The following is a 17,305-nucleotide window of genomic DNA, read 5'->3' as shown; positions in this document are numbered from 1 at the left end:
AAATTGAAAGAACATATGGCCAAGCCCCCCATCCTATCAAAACCCGTTCTCGGAGAGGACCTATTCCTATATTTGGCCGTCTCCGAGCACGCGGTCAGCGCTGCCCTAGTCCGGGAAGAAGAGAAAACTCAACATCCCGTGTACTATGTTAGCAAGCGCATGATAGGAGCAGAGACGCGGTACCCCATCATCGAAAAACTGGTTTTCTGCCTCCTAATGGCCTCCAGAAAACTAAGGCCATATTTCCAAGCACACCCGATCAAGGTACTGACCAATCACCCACTCCGGCAAGTCCTACAAAAACCAGAAGCATCCGGTAGGCTCCTCAAGTGGGCAATGGAGTTAAGTCAGTTCGACTTACACTACGTCCCCCGAATCTCCATAAAAGGCCAAGCCTTGGCAGACTTTATTACCGAATGCAATGAAGCCGAGGCAACCGCGAATACGCCAACACCATCAATCCCCACATGGAGAGTGTTTGTGGACGGAGCCTCCAATGAAAATGGATCCGGAGCGGGGGTGGCAATGATATCCCCGACCGGACTTCGACTCCAGGCAGCCCTACGGTTCGACTTCTCAGCTTCAAACAACGAGGCCGAATACGAGGCCTTGATAGCAGGGCTGAGGCTAGCGAAGGCCGTAGGGGCCAAAAGAGTGGAAGTCTACAGTGACTCCCAGCTGGTCGTAAATCAGATATCAGGAGAGTACCAAACGCGTGGCGAGCGAATGGCCGCGTATGTAACAATAGTCCGAGAGCTGCTCCACGAGTTCACGAACTACAAAGTAGAAAGAATCCCCCGGGAAAAGAATGCTCACGCGGACTGTCTGGCTAAGTTAGCTTCAGATAGTGAAATCGAGGGGCTGGGGGGTAGTACCAGTGGAACGCTTGGCAGAGCCAAGCATCAAAGTAAAAGAGGCCATAATAACGGTTGGGCAAGAACCCAGCTGGATGGTCCCCATCATAGAATACATAACAAAAGGTGAGTTGCCCCAGGAAAGGGCACTGTCTTGAAAGATTCAGTATCAGGCTCACCGTTATGTAATGATGGATCAAATTCTCTACCGAAGAGGACTCAGCATGCCTTATTTAAGGTGTGTATCGGACTCTGAAGCTAGACAAATCATGCTAGAGGTCCACGAAGGGTTCTGTGGAGATCATACAGGAGGACCCAGTCTCTCAAAGAAAATATTGAGACAGGGATACTTCTGGCCAATAATGAAAAAAGATTGTATAGACTACGTCCAAAAGTGTGATTCGTGCCAAAGGTTCGCGAACATACCGAGAGCTCCTCCCAATGAAATTACCCTGATGACTAGTCCCTGGCCTTTCGCGGTTTGGCGAATAGATCTTATTGGGTCCCTGCCAACAGGAAAGGGAGGAGTAAAGTATGCAATAGTAGCAGTAGACTACTTCACCAAATGGACTGAGGCTGAGCCCATGAAGACTATAACTGCTAAAAAAGCACTAGACTTTGTTATCAAAAACATAGTGTGTCGATATGGCCTGCCTCACAAAATAGTCTCTGACAATGGAAAGCAATTTGATTGCGAAGAATTTACTGACTTCTGCAACCAACACGGAGTAGTAAAAAGCTTCTCCGCGGTGGCAAGGCCGCAAACGAACGGACAAGCAGAAGCAGTCAATAAGATCCTAAAGGTTACCCTAAAGAAAAAGCTGTTGGCCTGCAAAAACAACTGGCCCGAAGAGTTGCTAAGAGTGTTATGGGCCTACCGGACGACCCCCAGAACCACGACCGGCCACTCGCCTTTTTCAATGGCGTACGGTTGTGAAGCAATGGTCTCGGTAGAAACGTTATTCCCGTCCCACAGGAGAACGACTTACGATCCAGCCACAAATCAAGCTTTACTTCAAGAAGCTCTGGATCAAGTTGAAGAGCTCCGGGACGAGTCTCAAATACGGATGGCAGCTTATCAAAAGAAGGTGACCAAATATTTTAACTCCAAAGTTAAAAATAGAAAATTTGCTATTGGGGATATGGTCTTAAGAAAAGTCTTCCCAGCCACCCAGGAGCCCGGAGTGGGGGTACTTGGGCCAAATTGGGAAGGACCATATGAAATCGAGGACGAAATCGGTTCAGGCACTTATTAGCTAAAAAGGATGGACGGAACCATTGTGCCAAGGGCCTGGAACGCCGACCACCTCAGAAAATATTACCAATAGTCCAAAAATGTAACTTAGGCTTTATTTAAAGAGTTTGTACCGTCTAAGTGTATACAGCCTCCGCATGTTAAATAAAACTGAGTGCCTTAAAAACAAAGTTTCTATGCCACTCAGGGGGGTACTAAGGTATACCACACGGACAGACAAAAAACAAGCTAAGTAAAATATCCTGACCCAAAAGGTAGGTCAAAAAAAAAAAGTATGCACAAAAAAGAAGCATATATAAACATCCTGACCCACAGGGCAGGTTCGAAAGAGAGATATGTGCATCGAGTAAGATCATATATATATAAAAAATCCTCGCCCTCAGGGCAGGTCAAAAAATATATACAAAGGGCCCGGGGACAGGCCTTAACCATTGTCTCCCCTTAAATAAAAAACAGCTATATAAATAAAATTGTCTTAAATGTAAGAGAATTGGCTGTAAATAAAAAAAAAATAAGAAAAATCTGGGTCAAATTCACAACGGCCTAGTCAATTTGCGGAGGAAGGCGAGGACCAATGCGCGCCTCCAACATGGCGTCAAGTTTCTTCTACTTCTCCCGGAATTTAGCAATCATCTCCACGTGTTTGGGGTAGAAGTCGAGCTTGATGTTCTGGCCATTTGTAGACCAGGCCATGTAGACGCCATCGTCGAAACGCTTGACGCACCGGCTGCAGGAGACAGGAGAAAGGAGCTCATCTTTCTTAACCTTCTTCAAGGCTTGGTCTTTGAAGTCCTTAAGCTCCTTCAGCTCCACGGCCAAGTTGGCCCTAGACTCCAAGTCTGCCTGGTGAACTTCCTCTAGGGACTTCACCTTGGCAGCCATTTCATCCAAGGCTTCCCTAGCCTCCCGAAGCTCACGTTTGGCCTTGGCAGTAGCCTCGCCCTCCGCCCTCAGCTCCTCCTGGTGCTTGGCCTCCAGCCTATCCCTCCGAAGGGCCTCATCCCGGATCATCGCCTCCGCTTGTGCCTCCCTCCGCCTGGCCTCTTCCTCGAACTTGGCCTTGGCAAGGGCCTCCCGGCGCTCAGCATCCTCCTGGTACGTCCGCCTTTCAGCAGTCAAATCCTGAAGGATCTTCATGACTTCATCCATGCCCCCAAATTCGGACAAGATGAAGCCATGGTTAATTACGTTCTTGGAAAGGCGGCCGGCCTGGGCAGCGACTGGAAAAGGATACAAGTATGAGTAAAAGTCCTTAAGAGAAAATAATGAGGAAAAAAGTAAACTACGAAATACTTACCACAGTCAGGGAGTGGCTGAGATCCTGGACTTGAAAGATGGAGTTCAAGGATGCACAAGCAGCGAACCGCTTGGGTGCACACCGGGTGAGCTGAGACACGAACTCCCCGGTCATCTCCGCGGCAAAGGGAGCCAAGGTAGGCCCGAGGAAATGATTGAATCAATCCGACAGGGGGTCCAAATTTAGATCCCACGAATTTTGATAAATCTGATCGTTAAGGGTATTTTGCATTTCAATTCGCAAAACCCTCCTCAAAGCCTCCACGTCAGCATGCCCCCGGGAGTACTCGTCCATGGCGTAGTTGTGTTTGGCTATCCGGAGTTCCTGCCTCGCCTCATCTCCAGGAACCGGAGTCAGCACTATGTTGGGAGGCACTGTGTATTCCTCCGCCTCGGGAGAGATCCCGGAATCAGGGCCAGGGGCCGGAGTATCAGCTCTCCGCTGCCGTTTGGGCACCTCCTCGACAACCATCTTGCCCTTGCGCTTGCGAATCAGAGCAACTTCTTACTCTTCTTCACCTTATTCAACTTCCTCAGGAAGAGCCCATTGCTCTTCTTGACCTTCTTTAGCTTCCTCAGGAAGCGCCTCCTCCTCATCCACTAAGTCAATAGTGTCTGGAGGGGCACTGGAAGAAGCTTTCAAGGGAGTGGCCACCTGGGAGGAAGTTAAAGGAAGGGGAGCGTCAGGAGTGTGAGCTCCGGCAAGTGCGGCCAAAATGGCATCCATGGAATTCCCTGCTACAACAAAAGAAAAGATGCAAGTGTTAGAATATCCATGGAAACAGTAAACACTCGAATAAAGCAATCAAGCTAGTCCTACCCTGACTCTCTAATTCGGCCCTAGCAAAGTTCTGAATCTTAACGCTGGCTGCATCATCCCCGAGATAGCTGTCCGAAGGCCAGAACCAGCTGGAAGAAATGTAGGCCGAAGGGTCCAAGGGAACGGGTTCCGGAGGACCAGAACCCATTCGGGACCGACCTAGGAAATCTCCTAAGTTGGAAAAATAATAATCCTTCATATGGTCTCCCCACCGGGTCGTGGGCATCCTAAACCTATGGAGACGCTCATCGAACCCTACAGGCCTAAGGCTGGCATATTCGCTAACGGAAGGAACGTAATGTACTGCTAAAGGAGACTTACCGGAGCCGGAAGTACTGGCATCAGGAGCCCCGGTGTTCGGCACCTGAACCGAAGGCTTTGGCCTGGGAGCCCTCCTCTCAGCCGGGCTCCCAATGCGAAGGGACCTCCCAGCAATTGCCTGGCTTCTCCTCTCGACCGGGCTCCCCATGCGAAGGGGCCTCCCGAAAGCTGCCTGGGCCTTGGAATAAGCCTTCTCCTGGGCCTTCCGGTAGAGATACTCCTGGTACTTCTTCTCCGCGGTGGCGATGAGTTCATTTCAGAAGGTCTTCTCCGCGAGAGGCACCCTCACATTCGGACAGATAACCTTAGAAAGGTTAGAGTCCTCCACTGATTGGTGCGGCAGGATCAGCTTGGCCTTCCGGCAGTTCTCCGTCGTGACTAAGCCCCCGACGTCAAGATCCGCCCGGTCGTAAGTCGCAAAGACCTGGGCCCTCCGGAGAAAGACCTCAGTAGGCGCGGTCCGCTCGTAGGGGGGAATCCTGACCCACTCTGTGAGAAGCTCCGGGTGCTCCACAGCTCGGAACCCGGAGGAGAAGAAGAAGCGGTGGCGATACTCCTTAACATGAGTTTGCCGATTATAAGGGACCACCCCATCATTTGAAGGGTGGGCCCGGAATCCATAAAAACCGTCTTTAAGTTTGTCCCCCTTTTTGGGGACGGAAACAAGTTCATAAAAATACAAAATCTCCGCCGGACTGGGAGAGCCCCATCCCCGGGCGGAGTAAAAAATAAACAAGCCTGAAAGCAGGCGGTAAGCTTGGGGAATCAGTTGGTATGGCGCAAGGCCGACAAATACTAAAAAATTAATAAAATAGTCTTGAAGAGGAAGCATGGCCCCGGCCATCAGGTGCGTCTGGCTCCAAGCCCCGAAGCCGCCATAGTTATGGTTGGGCGTCTCCGCATCTCGGGGCGGCCGGTGATACGTCCCGGATGTCGAGGGTTTAATTCCAGCCACCTCCACGATGTTCTCCAGCTGGTGGGGGCAGGTTAGGGTGGAATGAAGCTCAGCCGCCTCCTATCCTGTGGCCCGAGGTTTATACCCCTCCTGGGCAACGGGACCCAGCGTGACATCTTCAAGGGTAGCCAGACGCTTACCACTCTTCTTGGACGATTTTGAGCCGGATGCAGACATGTTTTGATTCTGTAAAAAGAGTTAAGATTCCAGCAATCAGGCCCCATACCAAACCCTAAATCAAAAAAGGGAATGGGGGTCCCCTAACCGCTGGAAAGAGGCCCCCTCCGGACATCTGTCAACCAGAAAGCCTTAGAAGGATTTCTTGGACAAAAGTTGGGTGCAAAGAACTCACAGAAGGCGATATTGCGCGTAAAAGAAAAAGAAAGGGCAGAAAATCGAGAAAAACGAAATCTTCTCTATGCCCTTGAAGGCCAGTACACGAAGAGTGTATGGTCTTTTGCAAAAAATAACAACAAGTACGTGACTAGAGTAACCCTAACACCAGAGAAGGTGAATCTAGACCTGTTACGTGAAAAACTCAAAAGAATACATTCCCAGAAACTTCAAATACCAAACCCAGAAAAACAAACAGATAATTAAAGCATGCCATAAACACAAACAGTAAAGCAAGGGATGCGAGAAACTTACAGTGAAGTGTTGAAACTGGGGGTTCTGTTGTCGATCGAACAAAGGAAATATAGGCTGACAGTGGTGAATGAAGGATAGCAGGGAAATTTGTAGAGTGTTTGAAGGTTTTTTCTTGGTCTGGGGATTTTGCTCTGAAAAACTCGAACAAAGTTGGCAAGAAATGGAAAGTAACCAAATGAAGGAAAGATGGTGGCTTTTATAGGCCAAAGTGCATGAGGAACAGGCGCTATCACCTACCAATCGAACGGTTGGGGAGGCGCACGATTCGAATTCCCAAGAATCAACGGTTGGATTGATTCGTAATAAAGGCGGTGCAAACGCTTGAGTATCCGTCTGACACCATTAATGCGCCGTATCAATCAATGGGCATGAAACGGATCGACGTCTGCAAAAAGTGAATCGCTGCATTAAAGGCGATCATTAAATGTACCTTCACGCGCTCAAAGCTCGTGCCGGTAAACCGAGGGGTCAACCAGAGGCACTTGAACAAGCCTTGTTTTTCAAATAAACAAGGCTTGGGGGGTAAATGTTGCCCCTGATTTTGCCCAATATACGTGGACCAACCGGACAGGGACACGTGGATCAAAACGTCTTAATGCTTAAATTATTTGCTAAGTCTTTGTGATATAAGGCAGCATCCGAGACATGCCTCCCGGAGAAGGCATGCTGAGCCCCATACGCTCCCGGATGCCCAAGTAATACTAAGGCATCTCCGCGAGGTGTCAGGCTTTCCCTGAGCAGTCAATTCGCATTTAATGCCGCATGGGAGGAAACGTGTTGGGACTGCTACACGCAATAAAGTCTGACGGCACAACCCCCAATCTGCAGCTGCGAAGTAATGATCATTTAAGTCTATTGACGGCTACACTGTGAAGAGTCACATCAGTCAAAAGACAATAAGGACATTCCACATAAAAGCCCTACTGCACGTAGGGACTTGACCATGCATTACTCATGGTAAATTCATTGGGAATACCCATCTTTATGGATTTTACAGATACACATGTACAATAATCCTGGGGATTACCCCACCAAAAACACTATAAATACCCCATCAAAGCTCATTAAATGAGGTCGAGAATTTTGGGTTGCATAAGTGCAAGAAGAGTAAATACTCACCAAGAACATTCTCTGCATTAAATACATCCATAAATAACACAGACTCGTGGACTAAGGCTCATTAACGCCCTAACCACGTAAAAATCCTTCTTAAATTTTCTTACAGTTCTCTAATCTTATGATATTTTATTGGTTGCCGAAAACCTCGGTCAACAACATAAATAAATTATTTTTTAATATATTATCTATTTGAACATATAAATAAAATTAAGTCTATCTAACATATATATTCTAACATATTAAAATATATATATACATATTTAAAAACAAATTATATAATTATGCCTATCTAATACATATTTTTATCCAGTTGGCAAAAAAATATAAAGTAATAGTTAGTGAGATTTGAACCTTTAACCTCTAACATATTTACATGTACTTTAATCATTACACCAAACTTATTATTATGTCTATAAATATTATTTTTAATACAAATATATGTTGTAATTAATTAAAATACATATACATTTTTTTTCCAATTTTTTTTTTCAGGAGGTGACTGTCTCCCCTCGCTACAATGTGGGTCCGCCCCTATTTTTATCTATCTATGGATTTAATACAATTATTATAATGTGTACACTATATCTCTCATAATATTGTGTATGTAGATGTAGTAATATAGTTTATGTTATAAATATTAATAATTATGTGGATGTCCAAATCTTTTATTTATTGCCATTAATTGTAATCAACATTTTCTTTTTCTTAGTTTCCCTTTTTCTTAGTTTTTTAATATCTCACTCTTGTATAAATAGGGGTTCACCCCATTGGAATAAACAACTCAGAAATTCTGATTCACTTTCTCTTTCTCTCTTCATCTTCTTCTTCTTTCTTCTCATCTACTTTATATTATTTTATATTATTTTATAACACGTTATCAGCACGAGTCTCTGCCCAAGCTTCAAGCATGAGTTTCTGCCCAAGTCCCAATGTAAGTATCTTGTTAAAGTTCTTGAATTGTTTCAAAGTCAAAATACACTAAATATATATTTATATATATACTCCGCTGACGGAAACAATTTCAAGAATCATTTGGTTTCCTTTTTCTTTTTATCTATATATCTATATATTATATATGTATGTATATGTTTTTATATATTTATTATTGATTTCATATATATATATTATGTTCTTATCATTCATAATATTTACAATATATGTGTGCCTATGATATGATAGAGAAAATCTATATAAATTATACATATATTCAAAAGATTATGTATCATCGATAAAATATTGCATATATCCTAAAGATTATGCATCATCGATAAAATATTGCATATATCCTGAAGATTATGCATCATCGATAAAAAAAATTGCATATATCCTGAAGATTATGCATCCTCGATAAAATATTGCATATATCCTGATGATTATGCGCCCTCAATAAAATCTTGCATATATCCTGAAGATTATGCAAACGTAATATTCATTATATAGTTGATGGATATATAATGAAAGAGATGAATACATATTTATATATATATATATGTTCTTGTATTCTTTGAGGACAATGAAAAGTAATCTAATATCGATATAGATTTTGACAAATATTTCCTGAAGTAAATGTTTTATATTTGTCAAAAAAAAAATGATTGTATTTATGTGAATACAACTAAAGAATCATTAAAAATGATTATTATTGATGCAATTTTATAGTATGTTTTGAATACCTAAAAAGAATGTTAAGAAAATTGCATTGAAACATCAAAGTATAAGAATAACAGCGAGCATGACTAATGTTATTTAAATACATGAGACATGTATTTATTATTCATCATTCCCTGCAGAGAATGATACGAATTGAATTCAACTACTTTTAAAAATTGTTTGTATTAGTCATGTTACTATACATTGTTATTACTTGCAATGTTAGAAATTATTGCATGTGACATATATTAAAGATCAAATTTTGCATACATCTTGGAGATTATGCAAAAATTGTATTCATATATTCTTTGAAATATTGTTAAAGAAATTGCTGAGTAATTTCTTTTTATATATGAACAAGTATTAAATTTTTAAGAAATTTATAATAATGTTCTACTTGTTCAACGTCATTCCCCGAAGTGAATGTAATGATTTTAAACAATCGATGGCATTATTTACTCAAATATTTCCAGAAGAAAGTGGAAACAACCAAAAGATGAGATACCACACACAATCAAAGTGTATAAAATCTATATATCATGTGTGGAATTGAATAATAGTAGTCGCGTACCTGTAGTACGGACACACTTATAATCAAGATAAAAGTATATTTGATTATTGAATAGAATGTGAATTGTACAAATTTATTGTACATTTAGAATATTTAAATATCATTCCCTAAAGAGAATGAATAGACATGAAATTCTATTTCAAAGAATATGGATTTCACATATATTGGCAATGCCAGAAGTAAATTAATATATACATATTTTATTATTTCTTGAAATCAATAGTTTCAAACTATTGTTGGTACAAGATATGTATATATATAGTTACTATATAATTCAGTTTGCATATTCCCAGAAGTGAATATATAACTTACTAATATTTGTTAGTGATCCAATATAATCAAAGTGATAAAGAATCACAAAATGATTATTATATGTACTTATTGTACATTTAAATATATAATATATCAAGTCATGATAATTAGACTGATGAATAGTCTAAATAAATTAGACGACTTGTTAAAAAGATACCAGGAAAAATGAATGATATATTATGATTATATCTATTTGACCATTATAACAACATGATGAAGTTGTTATGTACATTTTATATAATACACATCATTAAATTGATGATAGTGATTCCTGAAGAAATATAAAATTTGATAAACATAATAGTGACTCCTGAAGAGTGTATATGTTTAGGAGAATAATATAATTATATTATTCGTGTATATAAAAATGAAACTTATAATGATTATGTTGTAATGAATTTACATTACCTTTGAAAGTTTCATTGAAATACAAATTATAGTGAACCTAAAGTTCATTAATTGAATTATTTTGACATGATAAATCATATGCAATAAATTGTCAAAGGATTTGACTAAATTTTGTTGAAGAACCAAAAGATTCTTCTCATTGTTAATTTATAAGGCTCAAAAGAAGAATGTGCATATATTTGCACATAGAAAATATTTAAATTATATTTCTTTAACAATCTTGAGCCATTGTTAGATTTTTATTGCATAGTTTCTTATCGATGTGATAAGATTATATGATCATGCATTTACAAAATGTGTAAATTTATGTATTTCTAATTATACACGTATGACTCATTCTTAGAAATGAATTAAGTTCATAAGTATTGAACTTGAAACTGAAGTTATTGAACCTGAAGTTCAATGTCATATAATATATATGAGTTTAAATAGATATTGATTCATTGTGATATATTGAAATCCCTACAGATGTATTAATATTATTAGATATCACAATTTCTTAAAATTCTCTCGATCAGGGGAAGAGAAGCAGTTGGGATCGATGATAATTTTTGAAAAATGATCCTTGCACAAAGTATAAGAACGATATAGTTCAAAATGATATATACCAACTGCAAATCAATATTACTCAAAGTTGAGATAGAATGAGTTGAAAACGCCTGAAGCGTAAATGAACAATATAGAAATTATTAGTAAATGTTCATTTGATTTGCCCTAAAGTTGTTAAAGCTAGAGGTACTCATGGAGATACCTTAGTGTTATAAAGTATTAAAATGATAACCGTGATGAAAACGGTACTTGAAGAGACTCCCAAGAGAAGTTAGACATAACACATTTGATCATAATTGAATCCCTGAAGTGATTCTATATAGGTACCTATAAATTAAAGAGATCTCTATAAGTTATGTCAATATGGGAGGAAATTATCATATAATGAAATTTTTGTCGACAATAGATGTTGAATGTTTGCATATGCAATAAAATAACATGAGATAGCAAGGATCATGGTATTAGATTTGTCGAGAATTATCGACATACATTTTGATTTTTGGCCAAAATATTATGACGCAGTCCAGGCAAGTTTACTCGCATAAAGTGAAGTAAGACCTGTAGGGTGTGCAAATAAATATTTCTAATGAGAAATTTGCATATATGTATTTGTACATAATGAATTGTTGTACAAAGTTTGCATAGACATGAGATTGATTGAAGTAAGGCTTAAATATTGAGAAAATATAATCATGATTTGATTATAGCCTGGAATATATTTTATGAAGATTTATAAACGTCACATAAATGTTGCAACAAAAGGTTATTCATTTGGAGCTCCTAATATAGTGAGAATTTGAAATAAGCCTTATCTAAAAATTCTAGAAGAATTTAATACATGTCTTAAGTGATATAAATTCAAAGTCGCGCGCACTATATGACAAAGATCTTTGTATGAAATAAAGACATGTAAGTAAATTATTGTTTGAAAAATACGTATGGTTGTCTATGCAATATAAATTCGTAAATTATACGTTGTGATAGACTCTTGAAGAGTTTTTGATTAATTGAAGAACAAACTTTTATTTCTTTTGTATTTCAAGAAATATTAATGTATAAAGTTTGTTCATTAGTATTGAAGTCCTGAAGTACTTCATATGTATCAAGAATTATAGATATATGATCATTTGATATGGAAATTAAGATCATACAACAAGATGGAACAAATACGTGGTCTTGGAGTACCATCATTTGTCACAAATGAAAATTTATAGTACCATTAATGTGTTATGTTCATATCTACTTGAAATTTTAAATTTTAGTATGAACAAAGTTGTGTACACACATGAATGATACAATTAGTTGGATAAAGACTAATGTTCCACGAACCCCTCATCTATAATTTAGAAGTCCATACATACTCTGAAAGAGTTATAGAAAATATATGATCAAAGATATATATGGTGATATTTTAAAAGTGATAACAATAATCTTATGAGATATATTATCACAAAAAGAATTATGGATCATATGTGCATGAGGGGGAGACATATTCATGTTGCACTCTTTTTCCCTTAGTTCAGGTTTTGTCCCAATGGGTTTTCCTGGCAAGGTTTTTAACGAGGCAACTTGCAAATAATTATGAATATGAAATATACATTGTACTCTTTTTCCCTAGCTCAGATTTTGTGCCACTGGGTTTTTCTGGGAAGGTTTTTAACGAGGCAGCTATAAATCATTTTAACATACTTGCATTTTATGAAGCAAGTAGAGAATGTGTGGGAGTGAGATCATTGACATAGCATATTCGGGAAACATATGGATTGCACTCTATAAAGAAGTATCAACACAAACAGTTCTCTATGAAAATAATATTGGTTGCATCGCCCAACTAAAAGGAGGGTACATTGAAGGAGATAGAGTTAGAACACATTTCACCAAATTCTTCTTTATACGCTTCAAGAAAATGCATATTGGTGTTCAACATATTCAATCGAGTGTCAATCTTACAAACTTATTCACAAAGTTATTACCAACATCAACATTTGAGAAGACAGCAGACAAGATCGAAATTCGTCGATTAGAAGATCTCCACAAATGCCTAAATGAGGGGGAGTTAGTTTACACTATACTCTTTTTCCTTTGATCAAGTTTTCAGCAAGATTTTTAATAAGACAGTTATTATGGACATCCAAGGGGGAGTGTTATAAATATTAATAATTATGTGGATGTCCAAATCTTTTATTTATTGCCATTAATTGTAATCAACATTTTCTTTTTCTTAGTTTCCCTTTTTCTTAGTTTCTTAATATCTCACTCTTGTATAAATAGGGGTTCACCCCATTGGAATAAACAACTCAGAAATTCTCATTCACTTTCTCTTTCTCTCTTCATCTTCTTCTTCTTTCTTCTCATCTACTTTATATTATTTTATAACAGTTTAAAATAATACTATATTAGATATGGATGACATGGCGTACAAGAAAAACTACCGCTTAAATTTGAGATGACCACTCAAAGATAAATATTGAATGTCACATGTAATTTTTAGGAATAATATTCTCTTTCATTCATATGAATAATTAAATGTGTACATATATTTCTTTATAGCATCACACATAATATATGTGTAACTAAACTTTTTTTTTTTTTTTGAAATCAACTAAACTAACCATTTCTTGCCTATTTTTTGTCTTCTTCATGAGATCTAATTTTTTTTAATTAATTAATAGGTGATCCTTTAAAAAAAAAAAACTAAACCAACCATTTAAACTATATATTGTATATCCAACTAAAAAATATTTTGTATATTCTAACTCAATTAAATGTAATTATACGAGCTTCAATCTACTTTTTCATTCTGTTTCAAAAAAAAAAAAATCTACTTTTTCATTATGTTGATATACAAATTAATATTGGAGTGTAATAGTTTCTAATTTTAAAATAATTTATATAGCCTGTAGGTATACCTACTCCCACTATTGAGTATATAGATATACAAAGAAAAAAAGTTTATCCAATAGCCACTCATTGAGTCATTGCACCCAAATGATTCCTTTTGTCTATGTATGTATACATTGCCTTTTTATTTAATGTCTAATCATAATATACCTTAGCACACAATGTGACAATGAACTTCAAATTATTTTTCTTTTGTAATATATAATAAACTATAACATGTATTATAAAATAATAATTATATCATATAATATAGGAAGTTATGGAATGAACATACCTAAATGGTGTGCACAAGGTGTTCCTCCTCTGAGTAGATTAGAAAAAAATTTACAAAATTTATTTTACAGAATTTATTTTACATGTGTATAAAAAAAATTAATACGCTTGCCAAAAAATATTTAAACTCTAATTTTCAGCATTTTAATTATTTAAAATGTTTTTTAAAATTTTAGAAAATATTTTAAATAATTACAAAAATATTATTATAAAACAAATTAAATTATAATTATCTAGGTACCAAAAATATAAGATAATATATATATATCATAAACTCTTTATAAAAATTTTGTAGGAAAATTCTACGGCTACAATTTTTAATATTAAAAGTGTATCTATTACAGGGACAAAATCAATGTTTCTAATATAGATATTTTCAATATTTATATAGAATATTTTCTTTGACCAAAACATAATAATTATTTATTTTACTGGAAAACTCATTTTACTCTAAAATAAGAAAAAAGATAATAATAATTAGAAGTGAGACTGAGATACTAACTTTTTATAAGTAATAAACATTGACTTATATCATTAGTACTTTTTATCAAATCTCACCAATTATATTTTAATTAATTAATTAATGATATATGTGTAGACAACATGAAAAAAATGTAAAAATGTAGATGAATAATTTTGAATAGGACAATTGTCTCTAGACAATTTAATTTTGTAAGTAGATTTTCCATGAATTAAAGTATAACAGATAAAATATCTCATTGCAGTACAGTTTTAGACTGGGGTAAAGATTACACTGGGAATTTCAAGGATAGAATTCGTAATCTTAAAGATGATGTTAGAAAATGGAGAAAAGGAAGGGATGCTGATTCAATTGAGAGATTTAAAGAAGCTGAAAAACAGTTATTTGAAGTCTATACTCAAAGAGAGGTGTTTTGGAGGCAAAGGTTGAAGCAACTGTGGCTTAGAGAAGGGAATCATAACAGCAAATACTTTCATGCCTATGCCACGTCGAGGAAAAAGCACAACTCTGTGTCCAAGCTCAGAGATACTCACGGTAATTGGATTGACTGGAACAATGGTTTAGCTGATGTTATTGTCAATTATTTTAGTGATCTTTTATGCACCTCGAATACACATACTACCCCTGTCATTGCTAATATTCCCACCACGGTTACTGAGGCTCAAAATGTTTCTCTACTTGCCCCGGTATCAGATGAAGAGGTCCGTAAAGCCCTTTTCCAAATGCATCCTGACAAGTCCCCAGGCCCTGATGGTATGACCCCAGGTTTCTTTCAACGTTGTTGGAGCATTGTAGGTTTGGACATTATCAATCTTGTTAGGAGTTTCATGAGAACATGAGACCTTCCACAAGGTCTAAATGATACAAACATGGTTCTTATCCCGAAAGTCAAGAATCCATCCTCAATGACTGATCTTAAACCAATCTCTCTATGTAATGTGTTATACAAGATAATCTCTAAAGTGCTTGCCAATCGTCTTAAAGAAGTCCTACCACAACTGATCTCAACAAACCAAAGTACTTTTGTTCCTGGAAGGTTGATTACTGATAATATTATGATTTCTTATGAGGTGATGCATTATCTAAAGAGAAAGAGTCGTGGTAAAGAAGGTTTTATGACACTTAGGCTCAACTTTAGCAAAGCCTACGATCGTGTGGAGTGGCAATTTCTAAAGGATATGATGTACAAAATGGGTTTTAGTCATCACTGGGTAAATTTGATTTTGAGTTGTGTCTCCTCTGTCCGCTATAAAGTTCTTAATAGTGGAAGAGAAATGGGACCTATAATTCCCACAAGAGGTATTCGCCAAGGTGATCCACTTTCTTCTTACCTATTTCTAATTTGTGCTGAGGGTTTCTCAGCTTTGATCAAACAGTTTGAAAGTATTGGACACCTCAGAGGTTGTAAGGTTGCTAATGGTGCTCCCATTATCTCGCATATGTTGTTTGTCGACGATAGTTATGTATACTGCCGAGCTAATGAGAGAGAAGCCTCTAATGTGATCCAATTGCTCAAGATCTTTGAAGAAGCTTCAAGTTAGATTGTGAACTTTAATAAATCCTCAATATTCTACAGCAACAACACTGACCATAATACTAGAGATCACATATGTCAATTGATGCAAATACAAGAAGTTGATGGAACAAGTTTGTACTTGGCAAAAACTTGTTGTGAAAAATTGTATACGCAAGTGTACGTAATCGTAACAAGTAATAAAGTGATAAATCGAGTATCGTCTCCACAAGGATTGAAAATTGGAAATTGATTTATAAAACTAATTACTCACAAATTGGTTTCAACAAAAGAATAAAATAAAATAAAGTGATGAGAATATGTAAAAACAAATTAATAAACACAAACTATGAAGAAAACAAGCTAGAACTATGAAATTGGCCTAAAAAATGCAAAGTTGATATAATGGTGCAAATGAATATTGTTGCAAATTGATGGTGTCAACTAGGAATTTAAAATGTCATAATCCTTTTTCCAAAGTATTTATGATTTGATTCTCTAATTAATTAACATATTCCTATGCCCAATTAATTTTAAGAATATCAATTTAAGCACAATTCCTTCAAGTCATACAAGGTAAATAACATATTCCTATGCTATTCACAAATCACACTTTTCCAAGTTGATATTCATGCATCATTCAAGCAATTCCACTAACCCTATTTTTTCCAAAATCAAGATTAGCTTGCAACTTACTGATGGTGATCAAGCAAAAGTAAGCTATTAAACAATAAACACTCTTGAATGAACAAAATCAATTCACCAAACATAGCAACAAAATATTAAATCACAATTTTTAGCCAACAAAATAATTTTAGCAAAAAAAAAAAATTAGCTCATACTTAATTGTGCAAAAATTACAAAATTTCAAATAAGAGAAAGATGAAAAGAAAAACCCATATTGGAGTTGTCACAATACTCCAAGCTTTCTTTGCCAAAATCCTCTTCTTCTTCCTCTTGATCTTTGCCAATCTCCAAAATAAAAATGTTAAATTAAAATCCTAAATAAAACTCTCTCTCTCTCTCTCTCTCTCTCTCTCTCTCTCTCTCTCTCTCTCTCTCTCTCTCTCTCTCTCTCTCTCTCTCTCTCTCTCTCTCTCTCTCTCTCTTTTTCTTTTTTTTTTCTTCTTTTTCCTTTTCTTCATTTTCTTCACTGCCGCCTCCTTTTTTCTTCAATTCCCCTCTATGCATATGCAATGATAATGAAACCCTTCAACGCAAGCCCTTTTACAAAACAAAACAATAATCAAGCCCATTTTTTTTTCATTTGTCTTTTCTTTGCTTTGTATTTTTCTTTTACACATTTAATCACACTAAAAGCATATTAGCCCATTAATAATAAAATGGACTTAGAAAAAGATATTTGGGCTTTAATTGGA

The sequence above is a fragment of the Cannabis sativa genome, chromosome 8, assembly GCF_029168945.1.
Source record: "Cannabis sativa cultivar Pink pepper isolate KNU-18-1 chromosome 8, ASM2916894v1, whole genome shotgun sequence".
Lineage (NCBI taxonomy): Eukaryota > Viridiplantae > Streptophyta > Magnoliopsida > Rosales > Cannabaceae > Cannabis > Cannabis sativa.
Note: the sequence above shows the minus strand (reverse complement) of the source record.